The 11,964-nt window shown below is 50.4% G+C and overlaps 1 long non-coding RNA gene across 1 annotated transcript in view; it reads left to right on the forward strand.

The window, feature by feature from the left end:
• The first annotated feature begins 1,762 nt into the window (after positions 1-1,762).
• LOC113629256 (uncharacterized) overlaps positions 1,763-11,964 on the forward strand; it is a 14,626-nt gene continuing 4,424 nt past the window's right edge. The window contains exons 1-3 of the long non-coding RNA XR_003436472.1: positions 1,763-2,006; positions 2,384-2,548; positions 3,385-7,849. This is a non-coding gene — a long non-coding RNA (uncharacterized LOC113629256). The remainder of the gene's footprint in view (positions 2,007-2,383; positions 2,549-3,384; positions 7,850-11,964) is intronic.

Below are 11,964 nucleotides of genomic sequence, written 5' to 3' on the forward strand. Positions count from 1 at the left end.
GGAGGAAAAACTTTTCCTCTACCCTCTTAGGTTCAGAATCTGGGGGCCTGTGGATTAGACAAACAAAAGACAGATTTACAGGAGAAAAGCATACAATTTTTATTAATATTTACATGTATGGGAGTTTACAGAAAAGAACTGAACCTCAAAGACGTTATTAGGGTTGAGAGCTTATATATCATTCTAACAAAGGAAAGGGGGTTTGAGCTTTGAGGAATAGTAAACCATGGGAAAGTGGCTAGGAAATATATGAAGGAACTGATGGAAGATAAGGGTTATTCTAGTAAGGTCTGTCTACATAGACTCATCTTTGTGTTCACTCTTCATCTCCAGTGATGAGTCTCTCCTCTCTTCCTGGTACTGAGGGAAACACCTCCGCAAAGGGAAATCAATGCCCTACTTTTAGGTAGATAAAACGAGGATAAAGAACTCTTCCTGCATCTGTTGATTCTCAGTTGCCTTCAGGTCACAATAATCCTTATGCCAAAATGGTATACTTTGGGGTGGCATATCCTGATCCCTTCATGTGCCACTGCCTTAATTTGTGCTAAGGCATTAACAGATTTACCCACCATTCTTTTGAGTGATCAGTCAAATGATAACATAATGAAAAGGGTAAATAATGTCTTAGTATTATTGTAACCGAGCAGGACCCTGTGGGGCCCTCCTGGGCACAAAAGCCTTTCTGTGATCTGCCCCCCACCCTCACTCCTTGTTCCTTATTTGCAGGATAAAGGCTTCAGCCTCCTAGATTTCCCTGAGTTCCAGGGAACAGATTTAAACAGTTGCTAATCAAGGAAGTAAGGGAATGCAGAAACAAAGGAGGAACAATCGAAACTATAGTGCAGCCATTAAAGCAGGATCCCGGTTCCTGCTCAAGGAATATACATAACAAAACCTTTGATCTTCTACAGGGACTAAGGCCCCCACCCAGGTGGACGATGGTAACTTCAGGCTGAGCACAAGATTCCTGGAAAACCACCCTGTTGCCTCACCAGCAACCAATCTGAAGAACGCCACACCCTGCAGCCCCACCCCCAAATTTTGCCTATAAATACTTCTCCCTGAAAACCATCAGGGACTTCGCCGGGTTCTGAGCACAAGCCACCTGTCCCCCTTGCTTGGCCCTGCAACAAACCTTTCTTGGCTCTTCCAACTTTTTGGTTTGTTTGGCCTCATTGTGTGTCGAGCACACCAACTTGCCTTTGGTAACAGGAGTCCTGTATTTTTATTTGCTCGATCTGGCAACCTTAGGCAAGCCATTACTCTTCAGCACCCCACGCAAGGTAAACCCCTTTTTATAAACAATGTCACCTCTGTCTTTGTTAGTCCTTGCCGCCTCCATGGGAAGCTTAAACAGCTTACTGAAATGAATACTTTCAGTTCCCAAACTGCCCAGACACAGGGGACAGAGGCAAACCGTGGGCTGGGATGGATACTAGGGGTAAGGGCAGGTCTCTTCCTGTAAAGCGTTGGGGGGGCTCTCCATTTCAGCTTGGTCACAACCTCCTTTTATTTATTTATTTTTGGCTGTGTTGGGTCTTCATTGCTATGCACAGGCTTTCTCCAGTTTTGGCGAGCGGGGGCTACTTTTCGTTGCAGTGCACGGGCTTCTCATTGCAGTGGCTTCTCTCGTGGAGCACAGGCTCTAGGCCTGCAGGCTTCAGTAGTTGTGGCACATAGGCTCAGTAGTTGTGGCTTGTGGGCTCTAGAGCACAGGCTCAGTAGTTGTGGCACACAGGCTTAGTTACTCCTTAGCATGTGGTATCTTCCCAGACCAGGGATCGAACCTGCATCCCCTGCATTGGCAGGTGGATTCTTATCCACTGCACCACCAGGGAAGCCCACAGCCTCCTTTCTTAAGCCACCTCTTCTCCCCACAGTCCCATCAGTCCTCTCTCTAACCTTCCAGGACTGGTGTCTCTGCAAACTCTCCCCCCATAAGACTGACCACCGCTCCCCACAGAGCACTGAAACCCAGCTCTACCTCCCAGACGGCCCCCTGGGTGTGTATGATTTCCCTGGCAGGCGGGCTCTGCTCTGAGGTTGGGGGTGGTGATGGGTCCTCCCTCTCAGCCCATTGCTCTCCACCAGCCCCAGCTGCTTGCATTTTCTCCCTTTAAGGACCTGAGAGCAAACTCTCCTCCCTGCTGGACTTCTTCCTCCTGAAGATCACAGAGTGGGGGATGCACCCTCTAGCTTGCATGAGGCCCTGATTTTCCTCATTAACCTGACCTTGACCCTTTTCCCTGCTGAGAGTACAGCCCCCACCATATTAAGCTGAAGATGCCTTTCCCTCCTGCTGGGCTGCACGTTCTAGAAACTGAAAATGCTTGCTGCTGCACCACCCGATTGAATGGTGCAAATCTGCCCTCTCCTCCAGCCCAGGGCTCCTCTCTGAGAAGAAGACCACAGAGGGAGAGATTTGGATGAGGCGGCCCCAGCCATGGGCCAGTCCCTAGGAGAGGCTGTGTGAAGTCAGACGCAGCAAACATCTCCTGTTGTTGGGCACTGATCTGGAAAAGAGCTGTGATCAAAATCAGAGCAGGTTTGCCCCCATGGAGCCAGGGATGGGTATATTCTGGAAGGGGTGATGTGTTCTCCTAAGGAGGTAACGGGAGAGCTGGGACTCGTGTGAGCAGGTGGTCACTGTTGCTGGGTGTGGAGGAGTGGGCAGAGGCTTCAGGGCCAGCCCAGCCCGCCATCCCGATTCACAGGGGAGGAGAGAGTGAGGCTGGAAGACAAGTGAGTTGTCCGAGATCACAGAGTGACTGAGGCCTAGAACTTAGGGCTTTGGGCTCTCCATCGGGATAGGAGACCTCATGGCCAGGTGGCAGATTCTCCCTCCCTCTGCTCCTGGAGGGGAAAGGGTGGGGTTTCCTGGTGAGTCTCGTGCCAGAAAGAACTCTTGGGACTAATTCAATCATTCCTCCCCTCTGAGGCCTGTACCCCAGCTGCTGCTGTTGGACTCACAAGGTCAGGGAGACTGGCTATGGGGTCCTGGCTGGACACCTTCTGCTTTAAACAGAATGGCTTCCCACAGGTGTGGACACCTAGATCAGAGGAACCTGGGTGACAAAAGACTGCCACCGCCTGTATCACTTGCAGGCCTGGGGCAAGAGAACATACAGAGGCTCCTACCCGTGGCTGGCTTCCCTTCTCTTTGGGGGCATGTTGCATATTTCAGGTAGCCACCACAATATATCCAAGTACCTTCTTACAATGTACTTTGACACATGTCCCATTAAGACGTGGAGCCTGTGTGCCCTGCCCTCTCATTTGGGCAGCCTTATGACTGCAGCAGAAACGATGCTGTATGATTTCTATAACCCAAAGTTATAGAAATCACGAAAGGTGATACAGCTTCTGCCTGATCCTTTTCAGGACTCTTGTTCTTAGACCCCAGCTGCTATGCCGCAAGGAAGTCCAGGCGCACAGCAGCATAGGTGGAGGTGCAGTGCCCACAGCCAGCATCTGACTGCCACCACGTAAGAGACCCGAAAAGAGAACAGTCCATCCTGAGTCCGGTCAAACTCCAGAACCGTAAGAGATAACGATAAAATGGTTGTTCCTGTTTCACACCACTAAGTCTTGGGGTGGTTGGAAATACAGTAGTGACTGGGACATATTCTATCACAGGCTCCATCCTGCACCATGAGTAGCCTAGGACTCATGTGTGTTGGCACCCCCAGAACGTCTGTTCAAACTCTCTACACTCTCCCTATGTCCTCTTGCACAACAGCACCACTGGCCAGCTCTCGGGAAGATAAGGTGGGCAGAAACCAGTTCAGGTCTGGAAAGTGGGCCGGGGGCCTTGTAGGCAGGGGACCCAGAGTATAGTCTAGAATGGAGTGTGGCTTCTACTCCTGGTCCCAGTGGAGCAGGGAGGGCAGGACCAGAGTGAGGGCTTCTAAAGCCCAGCGCCCAGGCAGGGGCAGTACTGGCGGAGTACTTTATATCTACTGTCTCTTGTTCCTCCCCCAGCCCTGCCCCACTGGGCTCATTGTCTTCGTTGCCCACAAGAACACAGAGGCTCACAGAAAGTCAGCCACAGGGCACAGGCACACCAGTAGCAGCCAAGGTCACATGGTGGCCTTTGTCATACCACATGGCCCCCAAGGCCCTCCTTGGCTCCAAGACACTTGATGAGCATTTCTCAGACATACAGTCTACCTACCTCTGTTTAAAAACCAAACAAAACTGTACCCACTTTAGACTAAAACGGGAGGCCCGAGGAGCCTGAAATAGGAGAACCCAGCCTTGACCGTGGGGGATGAGGCCGGAACTCAGAGCGCTGGAGGCGTCCAGCTGCCGTCCATCCAGGAGCCCAGTCCTGTTGGAGGTCACCAAACCAGCTGGTGGAGACTCATTTATCTCTGTAGCTCCCCACCAAAGGACCTCTTTATCAGCCCAGTCTTTAAACCCGATGTCCACCCCAAGGAGTGTCTTTTAAAACCGTTTGGCCTTGAGAAAGGCAGTCTGCCCCTTATCTCTCTGTTTTGTTCTGTGTTGGCTTCCTGGTGGGTTATCGGGGGAGGCTTTGGTTTCTCCGTCTCCTGTTATCTCCCTGCTGGCTTTCAAGGCTGCCCTCTCAGCAGCTCCTGGCCTGAGCTGGTGCCTTACCCTGCAGAGACTAGAGAACTGGCGGGGCAGGAGCCTTCCCGCCGGTCCTTCCTGAATCCCAACTCCTGGAACTTGTCTGCCCCTTGTCCAGCTGCGCGCTCAGCAAGGCTGGCTGTGTGTCACTTGTGGCTTCTCCAGGGACATATGACATCAAGAGGGCAAACCCCATGGAGCCTAGATTTGGGGAGTTCACAGAGCAGCCACTTTTAGTTTTTTTAGGAAAACCAATGTAGGCTTCTCACTTCACTTTTGTATGTTTATTTATTTGCCAAATACATTACAAAAAGTAACTTCTATTTCTTAAGACAGGATGAGGGGGATTCCCTGGTGGTCCAGTGGTTAGGAGTCTGCGCTCTCACTGCCAAGAGGGCCCGGGTTCAATCCCTGGTCGGGGAACTAGGATCCTGCAAGCCATGCAGCGTAGCCAAAAAACAAACAAAAAACACCGCCCAATAATGTCAGATTAAAATGATGGTGTCCCCCCACTCCCAGCCCTATCCTCTGACAAGAAAGGATGCTGGCAGCCTCATATAATCCCTGAGGCCTGGGAAAACCTTGTCTGGGTTGCATCAGCTCCTGGATAGGTATTAAGACCCAGATCTGAGGAAACAAGGCTCTGGGAATTCCACAGAGCTGCCAGGTCCTTGTACACACAGGGCTGTTTCATGGCCTGCATAGCACCCTTGCCTGCGATGCACCCCCATCCCCTCCCTCACACTCACACTCATGCTTCAGACACAGCCCAGGTGTCTCCTCCTCTAAGTAAGGCCTGCACTGTGGGTGTAGGATGTGTGCGGTCACACAGGCCCTGTGCTGAGAAGGGCCCAGTGCTTGGTTTTATGCTCTGCCATCGCCATCTCAAAATCTGAGCAAAGGGCCTTGCATTTTCATTTTGCATGGGGCCATACAGGTTATGTAGCCAGTCCTGCTTCCATAACATCTTTCTGATGTCATCTCTCACCCTGAGCTGAATCTGGGGCCTCCACTGCACTCAGACAGTCCCTCTGCTCACTCCCCGATCACTCTACGCTGAAAGCCCTACTCACTTATCTGTCTCCCCACTAGACGCTGAACCCCCTGAGGGCTGGGGCAGAGTCTATGTGAGTCCCACACCATACTTAGTACATGGCAGGTACTCAGTAAATGTGTGTTAACATAAATAGTCGAGGGGAAGGCTTGGCCCAGTTCCTTATGTGATTCTGGCTAGAGCTGGGCTTTGACCCACTTCTCCTGCTTTGGGGCCAAGACAATCTTCCCTGCCCTCTTGCTCTCCTGACCAGTGGCCAAAGGCCAAAACCAACCCAGACCAAAGCCAAACATAAACTTGTTTTTCTGACCTAGGACCCAAATTAATGTATTTTGTTTTTTCCGAAAGGTACTCACCATTTTCTAGAAGAGTTAAAGCCAACTAATCCAGACCATCAGAACACCCTCAGCTCTCCAGTGCTGGGTGGAGTAGAGTCAGAGTGAGGACCCAAATACCACCCAAAGAGAACTAAGACCCCTGCTGGGCCATAAGGGACTCAAACTAGGTCCCAGATATGAGGAACCAGTAAGCTGTGAACAAGGGGAGTGGCAAGTGCTGAGGCTAGATTATACAGGAGCAAAAAACCCGAAGGGTATGGCTTATACCAGTTCTGCCAAATCCACCATGCAATCCCCTTACAGCCTTTCATTCATTCGTTCATTCATTCATTCAACCACTCACGCAGGGGATGTCTAGTGAGGAAGACTGACAGATTCCAATCTTTTTAATGCTTAGGTTCCAATCTTCTTTGGAACAAAGCAGAGTCTATAAATAATATGGGGGAAACAAGCCATTGGTCCCCACCTGGCTCTCTGCACTGGACAGAGGTTCCACAGACGCACCTCCTGGGCTTTTGCTGTCTTTAAAGGCAGCCCTCTTCTTGCTCTGGGACCCAGGCCCAAGCCAGTGGTTATCTGAGCATGCAACAGGCAGCACTGTGCTGTGCGCTGAACTTCCCCAACTTCCCCAGGGCCCCTCTCTCCTCCCTTAGCTGAGTTCTCACCCAGCTGCTCTAGGCCCCATCTGATTGGACCCTAGTGGAAGCCAGACCCAGAGCCACAAGGTCTCCTCTGCCTGCCCTGGAGGCCTGGGAGGTAGAACTGACCATGCCTCCCCTCAACAAATATTTAAACACCCTCTGGGTGCCCAGCTCTGGGCTCAGGAGGGTGTATCCAGCCCCAGGAGGGAAGGGATCTGGTCTGCTTTCTAGAGCTCTGGTCCCCATTGTGGGCACCCGAGAAAGAGGTGTTGAAGGAATGAATGGCCAGGCCTGGGCAGACTAACTTCTGGACAAAGTTGGGGCACAGATGATCAGTGCTTGGCTGGTCAGAGAGGGAAGAAGTCAGGAGTGTGGGAGAGGTGAAAATAAAACGTTTCTATTCTCTAAATTCAAGAAAAGAAAAGACTTCTGGGGCCAAGCCCTAAGCCACGAACAGATCCATTTTAAACCTGGCAGAACCATTGACAGCCTTACGGCAGTACGCTGAGAGCCAACCAATCAGTGGTGGTCTCATTCCAGTGACCACGCTTCTGAGAGCCAGCCAATCAGCAACAGCCTTATTCCCCAGCGCTACCGCTTCTGAAAGGCAACCAATTCCTAAACTTTAAGGTTGAAAGTCAGCCAGTCTGCAAACAGTCTGGCTTCTGAAAGTCAGCCAATTGCTGAACAGAATGCTTTCCATACCCTGTGTAAGATCAGCTCTTGCGTTGCACAGATTTTGTGCTTTCATAGCAAGTACAGTTTTGTTTTTTTCTTTTTGCAAGTAATAAATACAGCTTCATTGTTTCATATACGTATGGGGTGGCCGGGGGAGACTTGCACTCAGAACACGTGTCCCAGTGTGACCGGCGGTTTCTGGGCCTCTGGGCCACTTCTCCATAATCCTGTCCTCTTCTTTCCCCAGTGATGTCTTGAGAACTGGGGAGAGGGAGTGTGTGTATGGGGTATCTTCACAAGATCCTCTGTGGGACCCCACAGGTGGGGGAGCCGGGCTCAGCCTAAGGGAGATGCACGGGCAGACACAGCCCAGCTCTCCCAGGGCTGCTTTGAAAGGGACACTGATGGATGGGGAGATGACATCACATCTGATTGGAGTGACATGGTCTGATGGAGAAGGCAGGACACCTAAGAGCAATCAGCAAAACAACTCTGGATCTCCCAAGTCTCACTCAGCCAGGCCCCTCTTCCTGGCCCAGGAGGTACTGAGGAGGGTGGGGAGGGTAGTCAAGGAGGGCTTCCCAATGGAAGTGACGTTCAGGGGACTAGAATGCCTTCCCCAGTCATGCTCACATTACTCGCCAGCACTTCGTGTCAGGGAAACGAAGAGGACAACACAGCTTCTCCTTTCCATCTTCTCCCAGTCCTGTCCCCCAGTATCCCTCAGGCTAAACCGCTGATGGGGTGGGCTTCCCTGGTGGTGCAGTGGTTGGGAGTCCACCTGCTGATGCAGGGGACACGGATTCGTGCCCCGGTCCGGGAAGATCCCACGTGCTGCGGAGCGGCTGGGCCCGTGAGCCGTGGCCGCTGAGCCTGCGCGTCCGGAGCCTGTGCTCCACAACGGGAGAGGCCACAACAGTGAGAGGCCCGCGTAGCGCAAAAAAAAAAATAAAATAAAAAATTAAAAAAAAAAAAAAACGCTGATGGGGTTGTTACCAAACGCAAGTTCGTGTGCCCGACACACAGAGGCCAAACAAACCAAATCAAAATGTCAGAGTTTGAAGCAGAGAAAGATTTATTACAGAGCCTTGCAAGGAGAATGGGTGGCTTGTGCTCAGAAAACCCCTGAACTCCCGGAGGATTTCAGCAAAGCATTTTTAAAGCCCAGGAGAGGGAGGGGCGTGCCGGGGTATGTGATCAGCTCATGAACAATTCTCTGGTTGATGTTGAGGTAACAGAGTGGTTAACATTATCAGTCCTCAGGCACCAGTAGGTCTGGGGGCACCATGCTCAGGATCATCAAGTAGTTAATTTCTTCCATTTGGCGATGGATTTTAGCATCTGAAAAACTCAGGAAATATGCATGAGATACTATTATCTGGGTACTTCAGAGAGGAGCTACAGCAGAGGATATGGGGGAGGGTGTCTGTCCTGGGAAGGCCACAGAGGGTCCTGCTTGGTTACAGGGTGAGCCCAAGGCAGGACCCCCAGGAGGAGAGCTTCTGTGAGCTTCTTGGAAGAGGGGCCTGGGATGGCCTGAAGGAGGTCTGGTTGGGGCACTCTGAGTGGCCGGTACGATAAGCAGAATCAGCCTCTGAGAAGATTCTGTGTCCCCTGTCTGCTTTGCCCCACTCTTCTCCTCCCCACAAACACCTGTCTCTGCACCTCGCCTTCACTGAGTAAATGAAATACATTAAGGTGTCTTTTTCATTCACTGGAATAGACCTAAAGTGGCAACCAACTATCTCAATAAGTTGTGCTTTACTAAGTCCTAGTCTGGTTGGGAGTTTGAAGTGATTTTGGACCTCCCCTTGTGCAATGGGTGCAGCATCCACCCAGGTGCCCTCCCTGCAGACTGCCTACTGGTGCTCCTTCCTTCAGCCTCCCACCCTCACCCCCATGCAAACCTCCAAAAGGCTGATTTGCATAACGTTTTGCCTGTGTTTGCGTGGTGGCTCCTCTCTCCTTTTGGAGCCAGCCTGGAACTCCTGGGTTCTGGCTGCAAGGAGCTCTGTTCCTTCATGCCTGCCTGCCTGCAGAAGGACCACCTTCCTCAATTCTTCTCCCCTGATGTTAATCTGGGGCTAAAGTAAGGCCAGCAAAGTGCCTACACCAATAATAATAATAATAATAATAATAAAATAAAGAGATACTCTTTTTCGGGGGGGGAGGTGGGCGCCACACCACACGCCTTGCCAGGTCTTAGTTCCCCAACCAGGAATAGAAACTGGCCCCCGGCAGTGGAAACACCTAACCCTAACCACTGGACCGCCAGGGAATTCCCCCCTTTTTTTTTTTAATTGAGATGTAGTTGATTTACAATGTTGTGCTAGTTTCTGCTGTACAGCAAAGTGACTCAGTTATATACACATAGACATATTTTTTTTTTATATTCTTTTCCATTATGGTTTATCCCAGGAGATTGGCTATAGTTCCCTATGCTATACAGTAGGACCTTGCTGTTTATCCATTCTAAATGTAATTGTTTGTATCTAGTAACCCCAAACTCCCAGTCCATCCCTCCCTCTCCCCTCCCCCTTGGCAACCACAAGTCTGTTCTCTATGTCTGTGAATCTGCTTCTGTTTTGTAGATAGGTTCATTTGTGCCATATTTTAGATTTGAGATTCCACATATAAGTAATAACATATGGTATTCGTCTTTCTCTTTCTGACTTACTTCACTTAGTATGATAATCTCTAGTTGCATCCATGTTGCTGCAAATGGCATTATTTCATTCTTTTTTATGGCTGAGTAGTATTGCATTGTATATGTGTACCACATCTTCTTTATCCATTCATCTGTAGATGGAACTTTAGGTTGTTTCCATGTCCTGGCTATTGTAAATAGTGCTGCTATGCACATAGGGATGCATGTATCTTTTTGAATTATAGTTTTGTCCAGGTATATGCCCAGGAGTGGGATTGCTGGATAACATGGTAGTTGTATTTTTAGTTTTCTGAGGAACCTCCATACTGTTTTCCATAGTGGCTGTACCAACTTACATCCCCACCAACAGTGTAGGAGGGTTCCCTTTTCTCCACACTCTCTTCAGCAGCTGTTATTTGTAGACGTTTTAATGATGGCCATTCTGACTGGTGTGAGGTGGTACCTCATTGTAGTTTTGATTTGCATTTCTCTAATAATTAGTGATGTTGAGCATCTTTTCATGTGCCTACTGGCCATCTGTATGTCTTCTTTGGAGAAATGTCTATTAAGGTCTTCTGCCCATTTTTCGATTGGGCTGTTTGTTTTTGTTGTTGTTGAGTTGTATGAGCTGTTTGTATATTTTGGAGATTAAGCCCTTGTCGGTTGCATCATTTGCAAATATTTTCTCCTGTTCCGTAGGTTGTCTTTTCACTTTGCTGTGCAAAAGCTTGTAAGTTTGATTAGGTCCCATTTGTTTATTTTTGTTTTTATTTCTATTGCCTGGGAGACTGACCTAAGAAAAGATTGGTACAATTTATGTCAGAGACTGTTTTGAAGAGACACTCACTCTTCCGTGCTGACCCTGCACTTTCAGGACGCTGAGGGTGAGAGCCTCCTAAACTTTTGCCCCCTAGATGCCTCACTTGCCTTACTGGAGCCCCTGCTGGGAGTGTTCAGGCCCCTGGAGTCTGAAATCAAATCTTATCAAATATGCCCTAAAAGCTGTTAATTCTGAGTCTGTCCTTGAGCTGACCTAGGCACCCCCTTCCCTGGCCCCTGACCCCTCTTGGAGGGGAAGCTAGAAGAGATAAGAAGGGGTCTGAGATAGGTGGGACTGTGAGATCAATGTCAGGATCAAGAATCAGAGGGGACGCCCCACCCACCCACCCCAGGAACTGAAACCACATTGAAGGAATCTTGGAGTGACATGCCCTCAGAGGCAACCAAGCAGGCCAGTGATTGGGACTAAATGCTGATGTGAAACCCAGAACCCTGAGCTGAACTTGACCCCTGCACAGCCTATCCTGGGGATTACCTGGCCCTTCCCAGAGAGGTCTGAAAGGCTCTGGGGAAGGCCGGGCTGAAGCATGAGGTTTAAACTCCAGGTCTCCAGGTCTCTGATAGGAATTAGCTGTGAAGGAGGACTGTTGTGAGACCAGGAGAGACAAGGCAGTAAAAGATCTGCTTGTGTTGTGGAGGACCTGGGGGTGGCGTGCATTGTCAGTGGATGTGGGCGTGTGCCCCCATCTCCATGCTTAGGCCTCAGTACCTGCTCAGGCACTGGGCGACCTTCCCCCTCTCTCGGCCCTGCCTGTTCCTCACTCTGCAGAGAGCTTTATCCTGCCTGACCCCTTGGGCATCCATCCTGATTTCAAAGCTCATCCAGAGCCTGGAACCCCATAGTGCCTGAGTCACTGTTTGCGGCCTCAGGAAGTGTTTTCTTGGAAATTCCGTGGTGGTCCAGTGGGTAGGACTTGGCGCTTTCATTGCTGTGGCCCAGGTTCAATCCCTGGTTGGGGAACTAAAATCCTGCAAGCCGTGTGGCGTGGCCAAAAAAAAAAAAAGTGTTTCCTTAAGTCTACCTGGAGGAGAGCGTGCCCCGGCTCACTGGCCTCTTCTAGCAGTTGGGTGGCGGTGGTCCACAAGCCCACGTGGGCAGAATGGGGGGTAAATTAAGTGCAGGGTGAGCGCCCTCCCGTGTGTGGCGAGGTGCCGAGCCAGGGCTGGGTG

This window comes from Aethalodelphis obliquidens, unplaced genomic scaffold (genome assembly GCF_003676395.1).
Source record: "Aethalodelphis obliquidens isolate GAN/ISIS:26980383/991018 unplaced genomic scaffold, ASM367639v1 scaffold26, whole genome shotgun sequence".
Taxonomy (NCBI): domain Eukaryota; kingdom Metazoa; phylum Chordata; class Mammalia; order Artiodactyla; family Delphinidae; genus Aethalodelphis; species Aethalodelphis obliquidens.